Source organism: Triticum urartu, chromosome 2, assembly GCF_003073215.2.
Source record: "Triticum urartu cultivar G1812 chromosome 2, Tu2.1, whole genome shotgun sequence".
Lineage (NCBI taxonomy): Eukaryota > Viridiplantae > Streptophyta > Magnoliopsida > Poales > Poaceae > Triticum > Triticum urartu.
The window spans coordinates 596296649-596305569 of NC_053023.1; the positions used below are offsets into that span (position 1 = coordinate 596296649).

General features: G+C 41.7%; 1 long non-coding RNA gene across 1 annotated transcript; it reads right to left on the minus strand.

Annotated features, from left to right (window-relative positions):
- Window positions 1–3781: 3781 nt before the first annotated feature.
- LOC125539051 lies at window positions 3782–7958 on the minus strand. Its single transcript, XR_007296650.1, has 4 exons — window positions 7493–7958; window positions 6308–6828; window positions 5173–5569; window positions 3782–4448 (listed from the first exon to the last, which is right to left on the minus strand). It is a non-coding gene; the product is annotated as an uncharacterized LOC125539051 (long non-coding RNA).
- Window positions 7959–8921: the final 963 nt, after the last annotated feature.

The following is an 8921-nucleotide window of genomic DNA, read 5'->3' on the forward strand; positions in this document are numbered from 1 at the left end:
ATGCGTGTGAGAGAGATTGCACAATTCATTCATGTATCACTATCTAGCGATCGTGGATGTGCATCGCTTGAACATAAATCAATATCTACTTCGTATCGTGGCCAAAGGTACAATATCGATTCAACGCTATAAAGATTGGACACTCACATATCACATTTTTTCTATTTAAATAAACCTTTTCAGTTATGCATGCCAAAGTTACAGTGTTTTTTCTTCAAACAACCAATGTAGCTATCATGTACATGCACCATTGTTACTCTTACATTCAAAATCATTAGTCTTGGATGATTTAAGGTTCTATTATGAAGTAATATATGTAATATTCATATATGAATTTAACGGGTGCACAATTTATGAAATGGAGGCTATGTAATCATATGAGGTAACACTTCTAAGTAGCGGACTACAATATCCATTTCTTTTTGTGCGCCTCTACACTAACACGTCAATGCATTATGTTTAAAGTAAATAACCAATTGCACTAAATTATCTATTTACACGAGAAATACATAGGCTGAGCGTTTGATCCCTTTTTTGTGAACGCGCCACTACACCCGTACGATTGGCCGCGCCCGTGTCAACGTCCAAGTTATCGGTGCATCATCCCGAGTTATTGTCTTTTTTCTGGGGTGGACACACCAGTTATTAACTGCTGACATGTGCCCCGTGTACACAGTCTCGCATGACCTTCCCGCTACCACGGTCCAAAATTAGTTGAAACTGGATACGAACGATCCCGCGGGCGGCAAAATCTCCCGCCTCCTTCTAAAATTTCTGCCACCTTAGTCTTTAGCATGTGAAATTCCCCTTTTGTCCTTGATGCACGGAGACCAACAGTTACAATACCGCCCTCATCTACATAATAGGTCGGGCTGCTTTGGTAACTTCCGGTTCCCCCCACTACACGGCACCCCCATTTCCTCTCCCCCTCCCGCAAAAACGACTAACTCCATAGCACCAGAGCATCTCACATCACGCCGTCTGTACTTCATTGGCCTTTCTCCCCTCCCCTCTCGAAACCCTAGACTGCTCATCCACCGGCGTACCAGAGCCCATTCACTGCCAGCGGCGTCCACCTCGCCGGATCTGCTTCTGCGGCCGCATCTACCCCTCCCACCTCCCCTGGAAACAAGTAGACTGCTCATCCACCACTGTACCACAGCCCATTCAGTGCCAGCCTTGTCCACGACATTGGATCTTCTTAGGCCGGTACTCTCGTCAACCGTAGCGCATCTGCAACGGCTCATTCGTACCCCCCCCCGGAGACGCTTCGTCCCCCCCCCCCCCCCGAGCCGCCCCACCGACGTCCCCGTCGACGGCCTCTGATCCTCTTCGCCAACACCTTCCTCAACCCTACCGGAGCCGCTTCTCCGACAACATCATCAACCCCACCGGAGTAGCTTCGCCTATACCATTTTCAACCCTACCGGGGCCGCTTTGCCAACTCACAAGTCCACGGCCTCAGATCCGCTTCCTCGCACCCTCATCCAACCTACCGGAGCAGCTTCTGACACCCCGTCCACGGCCGCGGATCCGCATCATCGACACCATCCTTAACCCAACCACCGGAGCAGCTTCACCTATGCCCTCGTCCACGGCCACAGATCCGCTTCGCCCACACCATAGTCCACCCTACCGGAGCCGCTCCACAAACACCCTAGTCGACGGTTCTAGATCTCCTTGCCGGACCCCGACAGCCAGCGCATCGTCATCACCCTTGACGTTTCTAACCTGATTCCCACCGTATGGCAAGATGCCAAGCACCCGCCACGGCCTAGGTACTTGTCACCTTTAAACCCGTCCAGCATCACCTGCCCGATGTACTTCAAATATACTAACAGGTCGTTGTTACCTGTTATGCAGCTGGCAAAAACTACAAGGACGATGTTTCTTCTGGATCTAACAGCTTGGCCAACCAAGATCCTGGACCGAGGCATTACTATGATCTTGTAAGTGTCTCTCTCTCTTGTATTGTTCTGTGCCTGCCAGCATGCTTTTCTATGATTTTCGACCAGTAATCCCTTTGTGCAGACAATGATTTCTACTACTGGCTGCTAAATTAGATATGTAGATGTCATACATGATACTACCTCGTACCTCCGTTCCTAAATATAAGTCTTTCTAGAAATTCCACTATAGGCTACATACGGAGCAAAATGAGTGAATCTACACTCGAAAATGCATCTATACACATATGTATGTGGTCCATACTAGAATCTCTACATAGACATATATTTAGGAACAGAGGTAGTACATTACACAAAATCGTAGGTGGCATGTAGGAATTCCAGTACACTATATTAGGCTCCCTTAGAGTGCCTGCTAGTCCAGCACATAGAGTCATGGCTAGTTTATGCAATGCACACAATCATTAATTGGTGGTTTAAATATGCGCAAGGGATATGCAATATATTATCATGTAGAGATGTCTGAAATTAGCTGTGCCAACTTGCAGATTGGGTTACACAATGAAAAAGTAGAAGATGTATGTGGCAATTTCATAGAACATCGCAAAAAAGGAGAGCCAGCGGTGAGCCTATACGGTGTGCTATGGTACACCACTCCTCCATTGCAATCATCGTGACATGTTATTTGTATGTCAGTTCTATTGGCCAAGTTTCTTAGGGACAGTTATTACGAGTTATCCTATGAAAATAAGCACCTGTGAATATAAGCTCCATGTAATAAGCCAACCAGTTCTTTTCATTGCATTTTCATCTTATCTTTGGTATGATAAGTGAAAAGTCTAGATTGCATTATATTTTTTCATTTTGTTGCTCATATGAAAATTAATTTGACTTGCAAACATCACAAATTGAACCCAGTGCAGTAATTAATATGATAGGAAAACAGACCATCACTATTTGCTCAAAATGCAAATACAAAGATACCATCTACTTGGCAGAATCTACTTTGGTCAATGTTTTCCATAGAGATCCCATTGCCTAATTTAAACGAAAAATGTATGACACACATTTAAATGAAGAATTATTATTTATTGAAATTCGATGGTCCAAGTGGTTGGTTATTATCATATAGCAGCAGCACCTAAAAGCATCATATAGCAGCAGCAGCTCATAGCAACTCATCATACAGCAACAGCAGCAGTGTGCAATTCATCATATACCAGCAACAGCTCATAGCAATTCATCATATAGCAGCAGCAGGAAAAGCTCATAGTAATTCATCATATAGTAGCAGCAGGAGCAGCTCATAGCAATTCATCATATAGCAGCAGCAGGAGCAACTCATAGCAATTCATCATATAGCAGCAGCAGGAGCAGCTCATAGCAATTCATCATATAGCATCAGCAGGAGCAGCTCATAGCAATTCATCATACAGCAGCAGGAGGAGCAGTTTATAGCAACTCATCATATAGCAGCAACAGCAGCTCATAGCAATTCATCATATAGCAGCAGCAGCAGCTTATATCAATTCATCATATAGCAGCAGCAGCTCATAGCCATCTATTATATAATTAAAACAAGAGTAAAACAAGACATCACGTTTGTCCACATATGCTAATCGTTTTTACGCATTTTGATTAGAATAACAATGACCGAGATTTAAAGTTTCTATGTAACATGTAAAAATATATGTACCAGCAGTATTGAACCTTTATGTTGCCACGTTAGATGCATATAGAACCATAACACTAGGGCGCACAGGAAGAACTACATGGAAACATATTGTTTAATAAAAACATGGACACGTATTGTTTGAGTCCAAAACAATCACGTACGAACTGATGCATGTCTGAATTGGAAAGCAAAAAAGGGAAAATAAAAAACAAAGCGCTTACACATATCCAAATCCAAGAGTAATACAAACTCCAGGAGCCACACGTTTGCATGCTTTTAATACATGGACAATATGGACTAGGCAATTGGCAAAAAAACAATTGTCTGTCCAATAAAGGATCAAAGCTGGTCTCTTTTCTCACATGATCCATCTCTTCTTTCCTGAAGCAGGTTACACGTCCCTTGCCACACACGTTTTATAAAGAAGATCAATTGCTATGGTTTCCAAATTCCTGGCGCTATAGCCATCACTTATGATCCTTCCTTCCCTGTCATTGGCGAGGCACCCGATGAAGCGCTTGAGCAGCCTACGAGAAGAATAGGGCAGGTTCAAATCAGCAGCATGAGGGATAAGGCGGCCATGACTAAGGTGACATATTGAGGAGCACGACGCAGCGATAGGGAGGCAGAGATTGCTTCTTCGGCCTTCGTCCACTTCTTCGCCTTGCACATGCATACCCACCCACACCATTGCCTCCAAGCTAGGATGAATGTAACAACGGTCCAGCGGCAAAAACTTAGGTCTGAGACACATCCGCCTACAAGCCACCATAGCTTACGGCTATGTGATGCTCGAGCTCCGACTCTTCTTTGGATCATCAATTCTCAGGTTTGTTCATCTTCTGCGTACCTCAATTTCGTGGCTCCTGGAACACACAGATATGCGTAGTTGAGATGTTAGATTCTCTATGAATGTTGTTAGAGCCTTAGACTAATGATGTGACGCAAGACCATTGCATAGCTACCTCTACTCTGATCGGATTTATACACCAAGGTTAATCTTATTTGCAAAGCCATAAAAAAATATCTACATTATCTTTACAACAAAAATGCCTGACTGTGTATTTATGGAATTGTACAAAATTTATTTACATATTCATCATAGCAAAAATGTGTCATTGATTATGCACATTACATAGGTGAATTCATCTCCATATTTGGATGCCAATGGATTATTCACCCAAATGAAGCATGTGGAATCAAGAATAACCAAAAAAATCACAAACTCGCTTCTGTCCCATAATATAAGACGTTTTTGGCATTGTGTACTACCAGAAAACGTCATATATTATCGAACAGAGGGAGTAATGGAACCATATCTGGATTATTTATGTCTCTTAACTTCCTCGGGTTGCTATTGGGTGATTTTTTAAGGATTTTTCTTTCACAACAATAGCTATAATAGATTTGTTGCAACAAAATATGCAGATGATCATGTTGTGATTGTTGCAAACTAACTACAAAATAAACTGACAAGAACTTTCATATTATATTTAATCTGTAGTGACAATTGTGGTATATATCTATAAATTCTAACACCTGGTAAGCATATTCTACTAATTTGAACAAGAACTTCCATATTATACTTACTCTGGTCCTTCCTTCCCTGTCGTCGGCAAGGCACCCGCTGAAGCACTCGAGCAGCCCAGGAGAAGAAGAGTAGGGCAGGTTCAAATCAGTAGCATGAGGGATAAGGTGGCCATGACTAAGGTGACATATTGAGAAGCAGGACGCAGCGATAGGGAGGCAGAGATTGCTTCTTCGGCCTTCGTCCACTTCTTCGCCCTGCACATGCATATCTTCCCGCACCGTTTCCTCCAAGCTAGGATGAATGTAACCACGGTCCAGCGGCAACAACTTAGGTCTGAGACACATCCGCCCACAAGCCACCATAGCTGACGGCTATGTGATTCTTAAGCTTCGACTCTTCATTGGATCATCAGTTCTCAGGTTTGTTCATCTTCTACATACCTCAATTTCGTGGCTTCTGAAACAAACAGATATGCGTAGTTGAGATGTTAGATTCTCCAGGAATGTGGTTAGAGCCTTAGACTAATGATGTGACACATGACCATTGCATAGCTACCTCTACTCTGATTGTATTTATACACCAAGGTCAATCTTATTTGCAAAGCCATAAAAATTATTTACATTATCTTTACAACAAAAATGCCTGACTGTGTACTTATGGAATTGTACTAAATTTATTTACATATTCATCATAGCAAAAATGTGTCATTGATTATGCACAATTCATAGGTGAATTAATCTCCAAATTTGGTTATCATTAAATAGTAAGGCAGACTATATGTATTTACAAATATATTGTAAGAGTACTTGACAACGACCAGGATAGGAAGGATACTTATTAGTAGATTGTAAGGGTGCGCATATTAAACAATGAAAAAGAAGCTGATAGTACAATTTTCTGGAAGACATGCACTTTCGTCAGTTTATTGTTGTGGGTAATAAATAAAACCTCTATATCTCATACAACAATTTCAATTTAACAAAACCATGACTAGATCTTCGGTACCATACGACACCGAATACACATGTAAAATTTCAACCATTGTATGCCGACTAACACATATATACCATATTACAATTAACAAATTAATTCCATCTTGCTCGAACATGGTAAAAAATTGAACACTTCACGGTGATTTGAAGGAACTATAAGACTTAATCCGCACTAGAAACGATGCTTATCATCAGCACTTACATTTGATAGGATTCCGGCAGCAACAACAATGAGGAGGGTAACAACAGTGGCCGCCCTCATGCGCTGCTCATCTTGCTGCTACATTATTTGCCCCGTGATCTCCTTATACGAATATGCCGCCGTTACCCCATACCTCTCATGGACCATAGCCGCGGTTCCACCCTCTGCCATGTGCTTCAAATGCAACTGTTCTCCATTAGCCTACCTTGGCCAACCACTACTTTGTGACATATGCTGCCCTGGAATTGATGCCCTTCCACCAACAAGCTTGGACCCAGTAAAGTGATTTCGTCCCAGAAATTCACCAACTGGTGGTCCATGCTCCGTGAAATCCCTCACCACTAATTGATCTCAGGAAACCCAGCGATTATAGATCAAATATGTGGAACAAGTCTTATGTTTTGATTCATCTTCGTCACATGAAACTATGCAGTAAGTTGTGCATGATGATAGGCTTCAGATGTTGTACTTGAATGATACTTTAACAAAAACAAACAAATCTTCAATGTCATAGGCACCACCTACAACACATGTAGAAATTCAACCAATTGTATGTGACATATGAACCAAATTACCATTAATAAATGAAGGCCTTCTTGCTAGGCCGGGGTAACAACAAATAAAAGAAACAAACACTTCGTAGTGCTACGGATGAACTATAAGCATAATCTACCATTAGACAACAAGATTGGTTCCTGTGGGGTGCAAAAGGTTGTTCTAATTAAGAAGAAAAAAGCATACAAAACGATTGGTGTACTGCCCTACAAAATTTGTAGAAGTGGCACGAACATTGAATCAGAACTTTTAAACACTAGCATTAGTCAATAAGATTCCAGAAGCAAGATAAGAGAACATGGGTGTAGCTACTTCAGATGCCTTGCATTTGTAAGTTCACCAATATAGCGTCGCCGGCGTTATGCACGTCTCACTTCAGGCTGATTCTTTTGCTACCTAGCTCAGCAAATGTGAATGTAAACCTCTTTTTTTGGTCAAAGAAAAATTAGATGCAAAAATCCCTTGCTAGGTTGAGATCAACCTAATTAGGCGGATCCATATGTTCGCTTTAGTCTGTTCTCTAAGTACAAATGCCCTTTTCCACACGGAAAGTTGTAATGTGAGTATCGCTTAGCAGTAAAATTTTAAAAAAATAATTCTGAATTCAAGATGGGAATTTTGAGTACTTACTAATGGTAGGAGTCTGACAACACAAAGAATGAGGGTAGCAACTAAGCAGCGGCCAGCAGAAACCAACATCCAGAACCTCGGCCACTGCAACGAGCCTCAAGCAGTGAAAGTTTGATCCACGCACTCATCCAGCCACATGCGTCTCCCAAGGATCAAATCCACCACCCCAAGGAATTAAAATAGGAAGAAAATCACCTATCTGTACCGGCACCAGTGGCCTCGCCGGCGACCACCCTCCGCCTTTCCAGCTCGGCGACGGTGAGATGCGCCCTGGCTGGTGGGCGGCGATACAACCGTGGTTGGAGTCAGACCTGGAGGATCCCCTTCCTATCATTGGCCATGCACGGGCTACCGACTCGATTAGGCATGGCCACTCCGGTCACGCGAGGGCAGGCTCGATCTGTTTCCTCCTCCGCGGTGGACAAGAGAAATGGGAGAAGAGATGTACACACTCTAGGATAAGTTTACCCTGTTGTGAATTCTAAGGGGTAATGAATATATTTTTAATATTATTACTTTTTTTCTAGAATTAGGTACATTTCTTACACCGGTGGGTCTACTTGCTACAGACTTTGGTAGTACTATAGAAATATAAAGACAGACTTTGGTATTGCCACCACCACCATGGATTAGGACCATGCCAGAATGGATTGGGACCAACACACGTTGACGCATGGTTTGTTTATTTCAAGAAGATTTGCTCATTGCTTACCTAACCAGTCAGCGTGCAACAAGAAATAAAATTGGTCGATTTAAACTTTTTTTGCAAATAGATTTAAACTAAAATAACACATGAAGATAATTGGAACACGAAGGAACATGTGACGAAGCTACAAAAATAGCATAAAGTAGTTTTCAATTGACAAAAAAATTAAATTGCATACAATGTTAAAAGGCAGAAATGCAAGTCCAAATAATTGTAACAGAATAACATAACGAAGCTCATTTACCAATAATGTAAAATATAACATAATTAAGGTCCCATGATTGAGCTATATAGAGCATTATTCACATTAGAAGGAAACATGTGGCTCTAATGCGCAGTAATCCGTTGAGACATTCAAGAGGTTTACCCTTGAAATTCTAAAATATATTCATAAATGAACTAATTTTCTTTAATGTATAGTAAAACATGCTTTATTTTTTACTTCAATACAATATAACATATTTAAGTATCACCTATATTTAGAATGGCAAAACATACTAACAATAAATCTAGCCGCGCAATTGCGCGGGTGCACCCGCTAGTTCATCATATAGCAGCAGCAGGAGCATCTCATGGCAATGCATCATATGGCAGCAGCAGAAGCAACTCATAGCAATTCATTGTATAGTGGATCAGAATGAAAATTTGGCAAAAAATCAGACGAGATCCTCACCTTGTTGGATGAGATCATCCTTCAACAGCACCTCAAGGCCACGGCCTAGG